Source organism: Ascaphus truei, chromosome 3 (assembly GCF_040206685.1).
Source record: "Ascaphus truei isolate aAscTru1 chromosome 3, aAscTru1.hap1, whole genome shotgun sequence".
NCBI classification, from domain to species: domain Eukaryota; kingdom Metazoa; phylum Chordata; class Amphibia; order Anura; family Ascaphidae; genus Ascaphus; species Ascaphus truei.
The window spans coordinates 90,818,725-90,837,185 of record NC_134485.1 but is presented as its reverse complement, the minus strand read 5'-3'; the positions used below and the strand labels follow the sequence as shown (position 1 = coordinate 90,837,185).

General features: G+C 38.7%; 1 protein-coding gene across 1 annotated transcript in view; it reads left to right on the top strand.

The window, feature by feature from the left end:
• The window catches only part of STS (steroid sulfatase), a 372,501-nt gene that overhangs the window by 145,758 nt on the left and 208,282 nt on the right, over nt 1-18,461 (top strand). The window lies entirely within an intron of this gene.

Below are 18,461 nucleotides of genomic sequence, written 5' to 3'. Positions count from 1 at the left end.
AGTTTTAGTTACACGAATGTGAACTTTTTAAGTATTGCTGTCACAGGAGATTTTTCATTTTTAAGATTATGATCTTAGTAAAAAAATTTTTTAAAGGCGCAATCACCCTATATAATCTCTTTTTTTTACTGGATTGGAACCCAGGGGGTCCTCCAGAACTGAACCACACTGTTTTCAGCTCCGGAGACCCCTGCAGTTAACAGGATTATTACTGGTGAGGTTACAGGTATTATTAGTTCCTGCTTTTTAAAGGGAGTTTAAATGGCCATCCCACAGGAAGTCACAGCCGATGATGTTGTAGCTTCCCATTGGTTTGAGATTTGGTAGCCATTTTGTATCCCCCAGGAAAGAGATTAAAACCTGACAACTTTACTGTAAGTATCTTGGGAACTGGGTGGCGGGGAAATGGGGGGGCCACAGAGTTTAACATAGTGGCATTTGGCTCAGGTGAACCCCTGGTCCCCACCCTGTAAAAAAATGGGGACAAAAAAAAGAGTAGGAGAAATTACTTCTTTAAAGAGCAGTCAATATGTGTTTTAATAGGGAACTTAACACAACAAATCACTTGATACAGTTCCCTGTATTGTACATATTTGCTAGGAGCAAATAACTACAGATGTAAAAGCCATTATTTCTCACTGGCAAGTTGTAGCAGGACACACACAACGTGCCGGTTGGAGCAGTCGCCATTATAACTGCAGTAAATATGTATGAAAAAGGGGCAGGGCTACCACGCTATTGCACCCACTTGCAAGAACGCCTGCTACATCTGTACCTCGACTGATAAACCTCTGTTGTAACTGGTATATATATATTAGGTTGCCAAAGCTGTTCCATAACAGTCCCTCTCTGCAGATATTCCAGCCCAGGGGTACCATCCCTTCCCTGGGCAGGACAGGACTAGTCACCCCAGGGGCTTGAGGCCCCTAGACTAGACTAAAATTCTCTCAAAGGCAGGGCAGAAACACAGAACGACACACAGGGTAGAACAGAACACTTGTGCCCCACTCCTAAGCCACAGCAAATGGGCAGGACCACAAGAGTAAGCCCACCCCGCCTGCCACATGACCAATTGTTTTCAGCTACCTGCCTGGAACTGCAACAAAGTATTATTTGAAGGATGACTCACATGCTAAACCATGTGAGAGGTGTTTAACCCTAGCACTGCCTGCTCTTATTAGGACTTATGGTACTAGGGCAGAGACTTTCGTAGCCAAAGTGTGATCTATATCTCATTAGCATAGGCTTAATATCAAATGATTGTAGTATGACCTTCCATTATCATCCAATAACGCGACATTAAGTATGTTTTGGTGTTACTGTGATCCAGACCCTGAAATGTGAGTTTACATAACAATGTTAGTTAACATATGCCTACCTGTGGCCTTACACTCATCCAAAGCCTGTAAAAGTCATTTTCAGGGTGTGGAAGTGAGTAACGCTAAATTTAGGTATGACTAACAAACATAACATTAACCTTAATGAAGCAATTAGTGTTACATAAAGCTTACTTACCTTATCCATGTGGAGATTTTCTTCTCAGATTAGGGCCACCGTGGACATTTTGGCCAAATCCAAAATTGCAGATGCCAAACTTCAAAAAATAAAAACAATTGCATACAAAATTAATATTGTATGTGTCCAAAACAAAAAAACAATAAAAAAACATTATTTGGACTGTAAAAATGGAGAGTCGTAACCTTTTGATGGCCCTTTCAATAAAAGTACAAATAAAAAAATCCAAAATCCATGAAAGGCGGAAGAAAAAACATGGCCTAGTGAAAAGTCTACACCTGAGAATAAGATGATTGGACATTTCTACAGCCGAAAGATTTTTTTTCAGGCAATGAGTTCAAATCATTTTTACCGGACTTACAGGAGCATATTGAATACAGTCTTAAAGTGAGTCTCCAATCAAAATGTGTGTACATTGATTAGACTGAGTCAGAATATAATATATTGGAGAAGTTTCATTCATTAATCAAAATATTGACGAGATCTTAAGTACATGCACACAATTACATAGTTACATAGTACATGAGGTTGAAACAAGACATACGTCCACCAAGTTCATCCTACTGTATGCTAAATTTAGACAACAGATACTTTATCCTATATCTATACTTACTTATTGATCCAGAGGAAGAAAAACAAAACCCCCCAGTGTCATATCATCCAATGATATCTCATAAGGGGAAAAATAAATTCCTCCCTTATACCAAGAATTTGCAATCAGATTACTCCCTGGATCAACATTCTTCCCATGTTAACTTATTTGGTATATCTCTGTATATCCCTGTATACCTTTCCTTTCTAAAGATGTCCAACCTTTGTTTGAACAAATCTATTGTATCTGCCAGCACAGACTCCATGGGTAATAAATTCCACATTTTAACTGCCCTAACTGTAAAGAACCCTTTCTTTGTTGCTGGTGAAATCTCCTTTCCTCCAACCTAAAGGGATGCCCCTGAATCCTTTGTACTGCCCTTGGGATGAATAGTTATTTTGAAAGCTCCATGTACTGTCCCCGAATATATTTGTATATAGTTATCATATCCCATCTTAGATGCCTCTTTTCTAATGTAAATACATCTAATTTAGCTAGCCTCTCCTCATATGTTAGATTGCCCATCCCCTTTATTAATTTGGTGGCTCTTCTCTGCACTCTCTAGTTCCATAATGTTTTTTTTTAAGGAATGGTGCCCAAAATTGTATTCCATATTCAAGGTGTGATCTTACTAATGCTTTGTAAAGGGGCATAATTATGTAAACTTCCTTTCCATCCATTGCCCGTTTAATGCAAGATAAGGTCTTGTTTGACTTTGCAGCTACTGCATGATTTTAGGCACTATTGCTAACTGCTGTCTACAAGCACTCCTAAATCCTTCTCCATTAAGGATTTCCTCAATTTATCCCCATTTAATTTATAAGTTGCCTGTTTATTCTTGCTTCCCAAATGCATAACCTTACATTTATCTGTATTAAACCTCACCTGCCATTTACCTGCCCACGTTTCCAGTCTCTCCAAGTCCTTCTGAAGAGAAATTACATCCTGCTCTGATTCTATTACCTTACACAATTTAGTATCATCAGCAAAGATGGGGACTTTGCTCTCGATGCCAACCTCAATGTCATTAATAAATAAGTTAAAAAGCAGGGGTCCCAGTACCGATCCCTGAGGTACTCCACTCTTGACTTTAGCCCAACCTGAAAAAGTTCAATTTATGAAAACCCTCTGTTGTCTATCCTTCAACCAGTTTTCAATCCAGATGCATATATTTTCACTGAGTCCAATTTGCTTTATTTTGTAAACCAACCTCTTGTGTGGAACCGTATCAAAAGCCGTTATAAAATCTAAGTAGACCACATCAACTGCATTACCCTGGTCTACATTCCTACTTACGTCCTCAAAGAAACAATTAAGGTTAGTTTGGCATGATTTATCCTTCTTAAATCCATGCTGACTATTACTAATAATTTTGTTTTCCATTAGGTATTCCTGAATATGATCCCATATTAAACATTCAAGTAGTTAACCCACTACTGAAGTCAGGCTTACAGGTCTATAATTCCTCAGTTGTGATCTAGCTCCCTTTTTAAATATAGGCCCACTTCTGCTTTACGCCAATCTTTTGGTACTGAGCCTGTGCAAATGGAGTCCTTGAATATTAAATATAATGGTTTGGCTATTACTGAACTTAACTCCTTGAGAACTCTTAGATGTACAGTATGCCATCGGGGCCAGGTGCCTTATTTACTTACATTTTTTCAACGAAAGCAAAAAATATGCAAATGAATTAACAAAGCAGCGCACTGCCTAGGGACCCAGGCGTATTAAAATAGAAATATGTTTATTGTCAATTACACATGACAAACAAGGAGGTGTGAACACTCCAACGCGTTTCACACAACACGGTGCTTTATCAAGGAGACTCCTTGATAAAACACCGTGTTGTGTGAAACGTGTTGGAGGGTTCACACCTCCTTGTTTGTCATGTGTGATTGACAATAAACATTTTTCTATTTTTATACACCTGTGTCCCTGGGCAGTGCGCTGCTTTGTTAATTCATTTGCATATTTTTTGCTTTCGTTGGAACTTAATCAGCGGCTGGACACGCCCCCAAGAATCCAGTGGGCTCTAGGAGTGGGTAAGACCTTTGAAAGATTTATTCTCAAATTATGGATCTTCATCAGTCCTACAATTTGTGGTGAGTTGTGGACTTTGTTATACAGTTATCTCCAATGAGGTGCAGCAAAGTGAGTATTACATCATTTTTTCTGTTGCCTTCATGAGATTTATGTTTCCAGTGATTTGATTCACTCACCTAGTAGTTTACCCACTCCATAGTTGAGCCACATCTGTATCTATTATTCATGAATACAAGATTATATTCCAGGACTGTTGGAGCACCCATTACCCCCCTATACTACATTTTTTGAAGCTGCCTGTGAACTTCTTCCTCAGTTAACCAATTGTTCATTAATATGGAGTTGTGGCTTCCTCCTGCGGCACTACTATTTAAATAGATTCTTCCCTGGTAAACACAGAGGCAAAGAATGTGTTTAATACCTGTGCTTTTTCCTTAAATCCAATTATCTGCTTGCCCATCTCAAACTGAAGGGGTCCTATATTTTCTTTTCTCTTTTTTTTGTTATTAAGGTACTTAAAGAACTTTTTAGGGTTGATCTTATTTTCTATTGCAATCCTTTTTTCATTAACCATTTTTATTTTTATTTGATTGCCCTTTTGCAATTTTTGTTACATTACTTATAATTCTGATACAATGCCACAGTCCCTTCTAACTTAAAGAATCTAAACACCTGCCTCTTCTTTTCCATTTCCTCCCCTACCTGTTTATTTGGCCACATTGGTTTCAATTTATTTGTTTTATACTTATTACCCAAGGTACACACTGATGATTGTGCTTTTCTATCAATGTTGTAAAGACTGACCATTTATCTTCCACATTTGTCCCTGCAAAAACATCATCCCAATGTATTGCTTGTAGATTAGTCCTCAGTTTATTAAAATCTACCTTTCTAAATTTTAAGGTCTTTGTTGAACCCAAGTAATCTGTTTTTTGATCATTTATTTCAAATGAGATCGTTATGATCACTGTTACCCAAATGTTACAGAACTTGAATATTTGATATTAATTCTATATTGTGGGATATTACCATATCCAGTATTGCCCCGCTCCTGGTTGGTTCTTCAATAATTTGGGTCATTTAAGCATTTAATTAGAGAGATGCATCATTTTAAATTGGATAAACATCTGCTTTATGTATATTTGCTCATATAAACTATTGTAGTGTATTGTCAGTTATTAGTCATTTTAAATGTAAGCTTTTGTAAGAAGTGTTTCAAAGTGACAATGATTTCAACAGCAGCCTTTGTTACTTTAGGGCATATTTACACTAAACAGTATTCCGTGTTGTGCTTCAATGTCAATACATTGCTGCACATTATTAGGAAGCTTCTACTGGAACATGGCAATGCTATATACCTGTATAATAATTCACATGGACAGAGGGGCATAGTTTTTAGTGGCATAAGGTGTTGTATGGCTTATCACTGCTTAGTAAATATGGGCCAGAGTGTTTTGTTTATAGTTTAGGGAGTATTGACTAATATCTGATATCAAACTGCGAACCCGCATTAACTGCCATTTGTATATTATTATTATTATTTGTACAGCTACAACATATTCCATAGATGGGGTGCAATGGGGTTAAAGAAATATGTAAATTATGTAAATAGAGTTACATACCAAATAAGCACTAACAGATACTAAAGGTAATGAGGGCCCTGCTCATGAGAGCTTACAATCTAGAGGGAATGAGGGGCAATGTTGAAATGAAAGGCAAAGTGATTACTCATTGTGGTGTGGAGTATGTCTGAGGTTGGAGTGTTAATGGGACATCACAATACAATATCCCATATACAGGGAGTGTATAGGTGTGTTAGAATGATATTTAGCATATACTGTATAATTCGATGTTGTATGTTTACCAATGTGCACATGATAAATAAAAATCCATGCTAAAATATGTTAAAATAAGTGTTCGGGGTGTATCTTTTTATGATTAACTTTTTTAAGCATGTTGAAAATGTGAAAGTGGATATACAGAACTCATTGGGTATGGTAGAGCAATGGGAGTGCACAATTATTAATGTTTGTTAAGTGCGTAACAGTGTTTCACAGTGTTCAAAAAGAATCAAAGGTTACTTTTTCGTTGATTCCTCTTTATTAAAAGAATGTTACGGTATATGAATTTTAAAGCAATTTTTTTTTAAATGCTCTGTTTTCTGAGACATCATTGATTTTCTGTGGTTTCTTCAACTACTTTTTGAGAGTGGTGGTGTCTTTAAAAGTGAATTTGTTAACAGCTCTTCTGGTCCAAATTATGTTGTCATACTATGGGGAAAAAGAACACCATCTGTTTGACCTTGTCAAAACTGGAAGCAGAAGATACAGCTGATAATATAGGGAAGTGTGAATGAACAAGTGATGAAGCCAAGATAACTTTAAATTTCAGTTTGACTGACTGTCACCAAATTGGATTGCTGAGTGGCATGTTGATTCTGATAACAAAAAAAGAGGTGCTTTATTTAACGACAAAACTGCTAGATTGTACAACTACGAGTAAATACTCTGCATAGAAAGGTCTACATTTAAGGATCTTTCCTGCAATAATAGTGCTTTTGACAGATCTTAGCTGATGTTGGTCATGCTACATCGAATAATGCATATTTTTTAACTGGTGTTTAGTTTTAAAAATGCTGTGGTTTTGCTGGAATTAGTTTTTGGACTTTTAAAGAGTTATGGAAAAAACTAAAAATAATATGATCATTGTTTTACATTTTTGCTAAAAAATTTTTTTTCATTTTTGATAGTTTGCAGGCTTTTTAGTTTGTAAACTCAAATGTTTGCCAAGTTTACAGTATTTAAAAAAATAAATAAAAACCCTGAAAAAAATGAATCCGAAGATTTTGAACCCCGAACCTATATTTATTAATGGTATAGCACCAACCATCAACAAGGCAATAATAATATAATAGGATAATGTTAATACATACATGGATAAATACGCTAAATATACAGTGCTGTGTAAAATAAAGTACACCCTCTCTGAATTCTATGGTTTAACATATCAGGACATAATAACAATCATCTGTTCCTTAGCAGGTCCTAAAATTAGGTAAATACAACCTCAGATGAACAACAACACATGACATATTACACCGTGTCATGATTTATTTAACAAAAATAAAGCGAAAATGGAGAAGCCATGTGGGAATAACTAAGTACACCTTATGATTCTCTAGCTTGTAGAACCACCTTTAGCAGCAATAACTTGAAGTAATCATTTTCTGTATGACTTTATCAGTCTCTCACATCGTTGTTGAGGAATTTTGGCCCACTCTTCTTTACAACGTTGCTTCAGTTTATTGAGGTTTGTGGGCATTTGTTTATGCACAGCTCTCTTAAGGTCCTGCCACAGCATGTCAATAGGGTTGAGGTGTGGACATTGACTGGGCCATTGCAACACCTTGATTTTTTTTTCCAGACATTCTGTTGTAGATTTTCTGGTGTGCTTGGGGTCATGGTCCTGTTGCATGACCAAATTTCGGCTCATCTTTAGCTGTCGGACACATGGCCCAACAATTGACTCTAGAATACTTTGGTATACAGAAGAGTTCATGGTCGACTCAATGACTGCAAGGTTCCCAGGTCTTGTGGCGGCAAAAACAAGCCCAAATCATCACCCCTCCACCACCGTGCTTGACAGTTGGTATGAGGTGTTTGTGCTGATATGCTGTGTTTGGTTTTCGCCAAACGTGGTGCTGTGCATTATGGCCAAACATCTCCACTTTGTCTCGTCTGTCCAAAGGACATTGTTCCAGAAGTCTTGTGGTTTGTTCAGATGCAACTTTGCAAATCTAAGCCGTGCTGCCATGTTCTTTCTAGAAAGAAGAGGCTTTCTCCTGGCAACCCATCCAAACAAACCATACTTGCTCAGTCTTTTTCTAGTTGTACTGTCATGAACTTTAACATTTAACATGCTAACCGAGGCCTGTAGAGTCTGAGATGTAACTCTTGTTTTTTTAGCAATTTCTCTGAGCATTGCACCGTCTGACCTTGGGGTGAATTTGCTGGGATGTCCACTCCTGGGAAGATTGTCAACTGTCTTTAATGTTTTCCACTTTTGAATAATCTTTCTCACTGTAGAATGATGGACTTTAAATTGTTTGGAAATGGCCTTATAACCCTTTCCAGATTGATGGACAGCAACAATTGCTTCTCTAAGATCATTCCTGATGTCTTTCCTCCTTGGCATTGTGGTAACACACACCTAAATGCTCCAGACCAGAAAACTGCTAAAACTTTGGCTTTTATAGAGGTGGTCACACTTGCTGATGATCAATTAATTAAGGGCATTTGATTAGCAGCACCTGTCTGCTACTTAGCATCTTAATTCATATGGAAGCAGTAAGGGTGTACTTAGTTTTTCACACATAGCTTCTCCATTTTGGCTTTATTTTTGTTAAATAAATCATGACATGGTGTAATATGTCATGTGTTGTTGTTCATCTGAGGTTGTATTTACCTAATTTTAAGACCTGCTAAGGAACAGATGATTCTTATTATGTCCTGATATGTAAAACCATAGAATTCAAATAGGGTGTACTTTCTTTTTCACACAACTGTAAAATTAAATATTGAGAATAAAATTGGTTATGGTATATTATATTATATGAGCATGATGTACCCACTGTACCAATGAATGGGTGAAGGGTGGGTATAGTGGGTCTGGGGTGGGTGGTTAAGCCTCCCTGGTGGGTAGCGGGCAGGGTGGGTTAACCCCTTAATTACTATAGCGGTTATTAAACGCTAATGTGATTAAGGGGCTAGGGGCCATTAGATTGTATTTATTATGTATTCTTGCTGACATTAGAGGATATGGCCCTGTTGTATGCTGACGAGGATGCACTTCACATTGCCAGGGGTAAATAGAACTGTTTAAATTTACTTTATTATGCTTTCTGGCTAATGTTGTGTTTAATAATGGGCAAACAATCAATTATCCATATCTGGATAATAGTTATTTTGCCCATTACTGTACTGTATGTGTTTGGTTGTAGTGGGGGGAGATGAATTTTGGGGGAGATGTATTTATTGAAATACAGGCCATGTTTTTTTTTTTTTTTTTTTTTAAATACTGGATTGGTACCGCAGGCCAGCGGGGATCCATGGGGACAACCCGAGGATCCCCGGATGCTCATGGGTACCACGTGAGCTGAACCGCTATGATTTCAGCCTCAGGGACCCCTGCTTCCCGAGTTACATGCCCTGGTATGGGGCATTGGGTGCTGGTACCGCCGCCATTTTTAAAGCACCCGCATGAAATAACCAGGGCCATTAACTTGGGAAGCAGGGGGTCCCTGAGGCAGACTTCAAAGCGGTTCAGGTCAGGAGACCCCCTGCTCCCACACACTTTTAATAAAAATGACAATAAAGCAGCTTCATTACAATAGCAGATAGCTACTATTGTAACAAATGTTTAAATTGTATATATTTGTGTTTTAATACTAGTGTAGATAAGCAGGGGTCTCCGGAGCAGAACCTTTTTGATTTGAGATCTGAGGACGCCCTGCTTCCACAGATACAGGCCTCGTTATGGGGTTATCTCCTATGCATTTAAATGTCCCACGTCACGTGACCGTGGGAATCCAAAGCATAGGAGATACCAGCACTCAATAATGGGGCCTGCATCTCAGGAAGCAGGGTGTCCCCTGACTTGAAACCAATGAGGTTCTGCTCCTTAGACACCCTGCTCTACTACACTATTATTAAAATTGTAATGAAAAAACAAATTCCCGGGGAGATATGCGCAGGGAGAGGCGCTGTCTCTCTGCAGCAGATAGAACTCGCCGTGTAAGGACTTTTCGTAGGGCAGATCCTATCGCTGCCGGCTACTCGCCATTACTGCAAATGTTATTATCACTGGTATTCGGGCCTTTCTGCATACCCTCATAGCAACACTGCCAAAAATGGCGATTTAAAAACAATGGCGATTTTTGTTTTATCGGAGCTTAGTGCATAGGCCCTAAGTTTAAGGCAGTGGGGAGCATCCATGAGGATATAGCAGGAGACAATCCGAAACTTGGGATTGGGTTGCAGGTGAGGGTTGGGGTGGATAGATATATATATAAATAATATCTGCATAGAGATTATACCTAAGGTAAAAGGAGTTGATGAAGTTGTCAAGTGTAGAGAGAGAAAAGGAGAGTTCTCAGAACAGGGCCTTGAGGTACACCAACAAATGGATCAATAGAAGATAAAGGAGACAGAGTGGCTTAGTGAGTAAAGACACTGACTGGCGCTGAGTTTGAAGTAGGGGACCTAGTTCAATTCCTGGTGTTGGCTTCTTGTGACCTTGGGCAAGTCACTTTATCTCCCTGTGCCTCAGGCACCAACAACGTAGATTGTAAGCTTTACGGGTCAGGGACTGTGTCTGCAAAATGTCTCTGTAAAGCGCTATGTAAAAACTAGCAGTGGTATTTAAGAACAAAACAATTATAAAATAAATATTAGCAACAGAGACCGAAAATGTGCAATGTGCAATGGGAGAGATATGATGAGAACCAAGATATGGCTCTTGTTCAGTAAAAAAGCAGAGTCAAGAATATGAAGGAGAAGAGAGTGATCAACAATATCAAAGGTTTCAGAGAGATCGAGTAGGACTAACTAAGAAGTATGAAATCCGCACTTGTACTGTCCCATAAGTGTGATAAACTGTATTCTCGTGTAGCTGTCTGCAGGAGTACTCCAAGATCTCCTATAGAGTGGGTTCTTCGAGGAGAAATCACAACGCACAAAAAGACAGGACAGAGAGCACACTAAAAAACCTCACGTGACCTCTATGCATTTTGCACTTGTTTGCTTCGCCAGGGTGCCTTGTGCAGAGGTTGCAGTTACATTATACAGTCCTTCTGAGCCAATCGCACCTAGCCACATTGTATTGTGTCAACAAATTCAGCAAAGCTGGAGCTCTGTAATTGTTACAATACAAACAGCTGATGCAGACATACAATAGAAAGCAATGAACTTGATATTATAACCCAAAGTCTGGTAGTATCATTAGAAGTCTAACTGCTTTACTGACATAGTATTGCAATTCAAATTAAGGGATTATTTAGTAGCTACAGTATGACATATATTTGTGCATAAGTGCTCATGATGAAGTAAATGTGATGTACTATGTATATATAATTAAAAAAAATATATATATAGTGAATGTGTTTGCCAATTTTGCTTGAATGGATATGATAAAGATATGTATGTGTTTAGACGCAGAAAAAGCGTTCGATCGATTAGATTGGCAGTTTATGTCAGCTACGCTTTCGCAGATGGGATTCACAGCCAAAATTTTAAATAGTATAAACACTCTATACTCCACACCAACGGCCACTGTGAGGACGAACAGCTCTTTGTCTGACCCCTTCCCAATATTAAATGGAACTAGGCAGGGGTGTCCGCTCTCACCTTTGTTGTTTGCCTTAGCCGTAGAGCCATTAGCATGCCAGATAAGGATGAACCCCAATATTGCGGGTATTTCTGTTGGTCAGGAAGAATTCAAAATAGCTCTTTTTGCGGACGATATACTATTGACGCTTTCAAAACCTCTCACATCCCTCCCTAATCTTTTTCAGGTTCTATCAGAATTCGGCTCACTTTAAGGTTATAAAATTAATCATTCCAAATCCATGGCCCTCAGTTTAAATCTCCCTAAAGAATTAGTAAAATTACTACAACTAAATTTTGACTTCAAATGGAACGCAAACCATATTAAATATCTAGGGGTTCAACTAACAAAAAATTATTCAACTTTATACAACGCAAATTTTAAACCCTTCATTGACCAGATAGTCAATGACTTAGCCACTTGGAACCCATATATAATATCTTGGTTTGGGAGAATAACTACTATTAAAATGAATATTTTACCTAAACTCCTCTATCTCTTTCAAACTCACCCGGTTAAAATCTGTCAAAAAGATTTAAATAATATTTAGAAGAAAATTTTGAAGTTTGTCTGGCAAAACAGGTGACCTAGAGTTCGCAAAGATATTCTTTATAAGTCCAAATCAGAAGGAGGCTTAGCTCTTCCAAATTTACAAAACTACTACAGAGCAGCTCAATTAGGGCAACTTGTTAGCTGGCATTCAAACCCAACCGAAAGGAGGTGGGTCGAGATAGAGGATTTGATTTGTTCCCCATGCAGAATAAAAAATCTTCTCTGGCTCAACAAAAAGTCTAGACCACCCGAGAGTTTCAAGAACCCGGTGATATCCTTTGCCTGTAATATCTGGGACTACCTCAAATCCAAGTTTCAATTAACCGGTACCCCTTCCCTCATGCAACCCCTATTCTCGGACCCCTCTCTTCCTTTTTACACAGAAAACCCGCTCTCCCATACCTGGGTTCAAAAAGGACTCATGAGAGTCAAAGATATTCTCGTTCAAGGGAAAGTCCCCCCATTCGCTTCTCTGCAAACGAATCATGATATCCCCTCTTCCGATTTTTTCAGATTTCTCCAGGTTAGACATTATATCCAATCAGCCTATAAATCAAGCCAACCCCATACTTTAACTCTGTTTGAGGATGGGTGTTTACACCAGCCCCACACAAAGGGCATCATCTCCAGAATTTATCAGTCTATCCTCTATCAAGAGCAATCAAACCCCGATAAATATATGGTATCCTGGGACAAAGATCTTAACGTCTGTATAGATCTTGATACCTGGAAAGACATCAGGGAAGCTGCCTCCAAAAATTCATTGTGCGTTGTAATAAAAGAGAATATTTACAAGCTAATATACAGATGGTACATGACTCCTGCCAGACTGCACTATTTTCTCCCAGGGGTCTCCCCACTATGCTGGGGTGGTTGTGACGAAGTGGGGAATATTCTGCATATATTCTGGTCATGTCCCAAAATCCAACAAACATGGACGGAAGTGTTCACCTTAATACACAAGATCCTAGAAATCACTGTCCCACATGACCCAGTATACATATTGTTAGGCAAGCCAATAGCCAACATTCCCCGAAAAAAAGCTAGAGTACTAGCCCAAATGTTAAATGCTACACGGTGTACAATTGCCAAAAATTGGAAACAACCTGCCCCCCCATCCTTAAACCAAATAAACAATAATATCTGGCATATAGTTTATATGGAAAAACTCTCAGCCTATCTGAACGGTTCTACCTCGCGATTTTCTGAGATTTGGGCCCCCTGGTTTCTCCATGCAGGTATATCCCCATATATAGATTAAAATATTCGGAACAGAGTGATACATGTGGTAACTAAATTGTTGTGTACAATGCTATATTTTTACAAATGCTTCCCATCCCCACCTTCCCACCCCCCCTTTTTTTTAATCTGTTATATGTTTTGTTAATTCTTATTTTGTATGAAAAAATGTTCAATAAAAATTCAAGTAATAAAAAAAATTAAAAAGATATGTATGTGAGTAATATATGTGAAAAACTTGTATAACTCTTTTAAAAATCAATGTGGATCAATATGAATCCATATTGATTTAGGTAAGTGTAATATATTTAATGGATAGTTTATTTTTAAAATGACATATATGAATATTTGAAGTGCCTTAACTTAATACTACATGAAATGTAATTATTACATTAAAAATGTCATACTGTAATGTGATGCCTATAAATGTTTAAGCTCTCTACTTGTCAGTGCTTCCTTAAGTTTACATGGGCTTATACTTCCAAACATACTTAATACATTATACCATAGTCAGATACATAAATATTGGTGCAATAGCACCACAATTCACAATAAACTTTAATAATACAATTAAAATAAAATGTAAATGTTATTGAAATAGTAAAATTGGCATTTTATAGCTGTGGTTACTTTTATTTATATGTATACCTGATGTAAACTTAAAGCATGCGTGCAAACAAATATAATATTTCAGAAAAAACATTGCAATAGTACGGTATCTCAGGTAATGAAGCAATGCATATATATATATATATATACAGTGTTCGACAAACCTATACATTTGCTCGCCCCGGGCGAGTGGATTTAACCCCCGGGCGAGTAAATATTAGCCCAAGCAGCACACGTTTGGTACTAGGTGGCGAGTAGATTTTTTTGTGTGGCGAGTAGATTTTTTGGTGATTTGTCAACCACTGTGTATATATATATATATATATATATATATATATATATATATATATTAATCTTAGAAAAGGTGTTAATTCAATAGGTTCATAAAGACCGCCAGGAAACTTGGATTGAAAGGTATAAATCTAAAACGGTTCCCTTTGAATTAAGTGTAGGTCCCTATTGCCTAATCTTTTAGATGCTGCAATTGTTTCGATGACCATGAACAGTATCTTAACTTGCTGGAATCATAATGATGGACAAATGCAAAATGTTTCAATAAATGTGTTAGAGGTTGATGTGACGGGCAAGGGTAACCAGGCTATATAATAAAGGCTAAGCCCATCTGGTTACCCTTGGGCCCGTGGGGCCCTGGCAGCTACCTAGCACTATATGCCAGGGGCCAGGTATCATTGCATGAAAAGTTAAAGTGACCCCTGCTTTCCCACTTTCCATGTTCCCTTTGCCCCAGACTCATGAAACTTGCTGTGTGTAAGTTTTCAATGGGATATGTGGTTAGGAATGCAATCCTTTTGTTTGCAGGAGTTTGGGGGCCAGAGCTACCGTTAGTCCCCTAATTCTCTCCAGAGCAGGCATGATTTGACGATACGCTGGGTGAATTACACCGGGGCTGCCAAGTGTCACCCAGACTCCTGGTTTTCAAGAAATAACTGATCACCTCCTACCTTGAGAAAGCGCCAGCCGCCGAGCGCGAAACGTACGTCGGGATGACATCATCGCGTTGACGTCGGAGGTCACGGGTGAGATCGCTCCGTTACTGGGGAGGAAGGGTGTTAGTTTGTGTACCGGAGGTTTGCTGTTTCTAGCTATCTGGCCTCTACTGTGCAATATATGGGCTTTTGCCGCTGCTTGTGGGCTTTAGAGTGAGGGCTGCATTGGATACACATGGTGGCAGTGCAATCATTAGAACACTGCGCCAGGCAGCAACACGACCACAACACAGGTTGCACTACTCACGACTATTACGGACTGAGGCAGACTTCTCCGGTAGTGCCACACTAACAGTACTGTATACACCTCACTACACCCAATTCTGGCCTTAGGTGGTTGATTTTGCAATATACCTATCAGCACCAATCACTATCTGCATTTAGGCATCTATATCCCCACACACACCTCCCCCATCGGAACTATCAATCAGGAGGACTTCTCCTATGAAGTTGAATTATAGATATTAATCTAATTACTACCTCCTTATATACCCGTACCTGTGTTTTAGTTGTTTTTATTACCCACTGATTTATCGCGTCGTATTAATGTGTGTGTATATATATGTTAAATAAAAGTTTATTGTTTTGCCCATAAGGCGTTTTAGGTAATTGATCTATCCTAGCACTGGGTGCAATTACCAGGGTCTTCCCCACAGTCCATTCTTTATTATACCAAGAAGCACTACATCCTTGTTATCTGTTGTATTAGCCTGCGTGTGCAGTGGTAAAAGGGATCTGTGGAAGATCAATCTGCTATCTTCCTTTTTACTTGCAAATCCTGGTTTTCAAGCCCAGATATCAGTCCCATTTATCTTATAGTTATGAGTCTCCCCCAGGTCCCCCATGTATTAATATATGTTTTATTGTGTTTTTTATGATTCTTATAAGTCTCTATGCAGTCAGCCCGAACATCGTGCCTTCAAATACTTTCTGGGAAAGCTACCCATTTATCTGAACAAGCTCCTCACCCCTACCACATGCAGCACTTATCATCTGAGATCTGACTCCAAAAGACTGTTCCTGGTCCCAAGGCTAAACAAAGAAGCCGGACGCTCCTCCTTCTCTTACCTTGCACCCCAAAACTGGAACAACCTACTGGAGACTCTCACATCCACCACCAGTTTAAGTTCTTTCAAAACTAAAGCTGTCTCACATTTTAATCTGGTCTGTAACTGTTATATACGCCTATAATATACATCTTCTCTAACTGTGCATGCTACTATGTCTTGTACAGGCATACCCCGCTTTAAGTACACTCACTTTAAGTACACTCGCGAGTAAGTACATATCGCCCAATAGGCAAACGGCAGCTCACGCATGCGCCTGTCAGCACGTCCTGAACAGCAATATCGGCTCCCTACCTGTACCGAAGCTGTGCGCAAGTGGGGAGACTATAGAGCCTGTTACAAATGCGTTATTTACATCAGTTATGCACATATATGACGATTGCAGTACAGTACATGCATCAGTAAGTGGGAAAAGGTAGTGCTTCACTTTAAGTACATTTTCGCTTTACATACATGCTCCGGTCCCATTGCGTACATTAATGCGGGGTATGCCTGTATATAATGTATACCCTGTTCACTTATGTAACTGTATTTGTAACCATGTATTATTTGTCATCTTATCTCTATGTCCAGGACATACTTGAAAACGAGAGGTAACTCTCAATGTATTACTTCCTGGTAAAACATTTTTATAAATAAATAAATAATAAATAAAATCTGCTTAAGGTGCCAACATGTCTGCATAGAGCCTGTAGTTCAAAGAAGAGATGGGATGTTGAGAGGTGTCAGGGTGATAAGTTGCCAGGGCAGGGCAGAGTACTGAGTCCAGAGAACAGAGACCACATGTGGGGAGGAGACTCTGGTCTACCAGACTTAGTGGAGCCTGCCCAGTAGGTGGCAATGGGTTGACAGGGGAAGCGGCAGAATGTTGGCGTGTTTCCCATTGGTCAATTCGCTTGTCCCGCCCACGGGGCTTCCCAAGCTGGCTTGACACGCCTCATTTATTGGCTAGTGGGATGCGTTCCTGCACTTTGATTGGTCGCTCTTCCTACCTCCATGCTACAGATAGCTTAGCAGAGTGTATGTAAGGAGATGGCTGAGGCAGAGAACCAGACCATCCAGTGTTTTGTGTCGATGAAGATAAATCGGGCTTTTCAAAGTTGCTCTGTTGCGACTAGCAGAGCAACCAGCTATTTTTTGAAACAAGGAATGTCTGCCTCCAGAGACTAAGTCCTGTCTTTTGCGGCCAAGTTCTACAAATCAAACGTAGCGGTCACAGCTAGGATTTCAAGGCGAAAAGACAATCAGGCGAGCCGGGTGTGTATCCCAGTCAGGGTAAGCCTACTGAAGGAGGCACCCTGCACCTAAGAGGACCTAGATTTCACCCCTAGCCCCCAGTAAGTGTGCTTTTATCTGTATATTGTGTAATTCTTGTTGTATGTGGGTTTACCGAAATAACATTTTGTTTTTACTACCTTGTTTTGTCTAGTACATGACCCGGTAAAAATATAAATAATTGTGTTAAAAGTCCTGGTCTCCTGTGTCAGTTGATTTTTCCCAATCATTTGGGGGATATTATTGATGTTTCTAAGATTTTCTAATATCCTAAGCTTAAGATTCCTCTTTGTATCCCAATGTATTAGAGCCCACATTCACATTGAATAAGATAAACCACAAATGTGGTGAAACAGTTGATAGAACTGTTTACTTAATGTATTTTTTAGTGACATGTAAAGTGGCATATTTGTCTGTTAACACATTGGCATGTCTTGCATTTGTTGCATATGTAGTTACCCAATAGTCCAAAATGGGCTCTTAGTGTTTTGGATTCCAGATTAGAAGGTCATAACTTACTTGGGGCTAGTAACCTCTTGAAATGTTGTTCCTTCCTGAATATTACTTTGGGTCTTGTTTTCAACAGGGGGCCAAAAATAGGGTCCATGGATAGAATATTCCAATGTTTGTTCACAGCTTTCTTAATAAATTGGTGAGCACATTATACTATGTGACAAACATCGGAAACTTGTTTTTTCCTCTGATAATTCTAGTCTTTGTACGTGTTGTTTTCAGACTGTTAGGCGTATCCCCAATTTGTGGCTGAATGTCTTTATTATCTCTTTTTTTTTTTTTAGAGATTTCTGTATTCTAGCCGAGAATTTTATTTCTTTTTATTGCCTTTAATAATTGATGGAGGAATCTATTTTAAGGAATATTACTTGTTTTTGAAACTGTTCTACTGTACATTAGTGCAATTCCTTTTGTGTCTGAGAAATTAATTGTAGGGGATGTTATTAATCCATTGCTTATTGTGACAAATGAAAGGGTGTAAATAGGAATTCACATTTGTCTCCTTGAAGAAAGTTTTAGTACAAATAGTTTCATTGTTGATATATATCTCCAGGTTATTAAAGTGTATAGTGTTTTCACTGTTCTCACCACTCAACCTAAGATTATAAACATTATCATTTAGTGTTGATACATAATTAAAAAATGAGAGGCGCATGCGCGACAGCT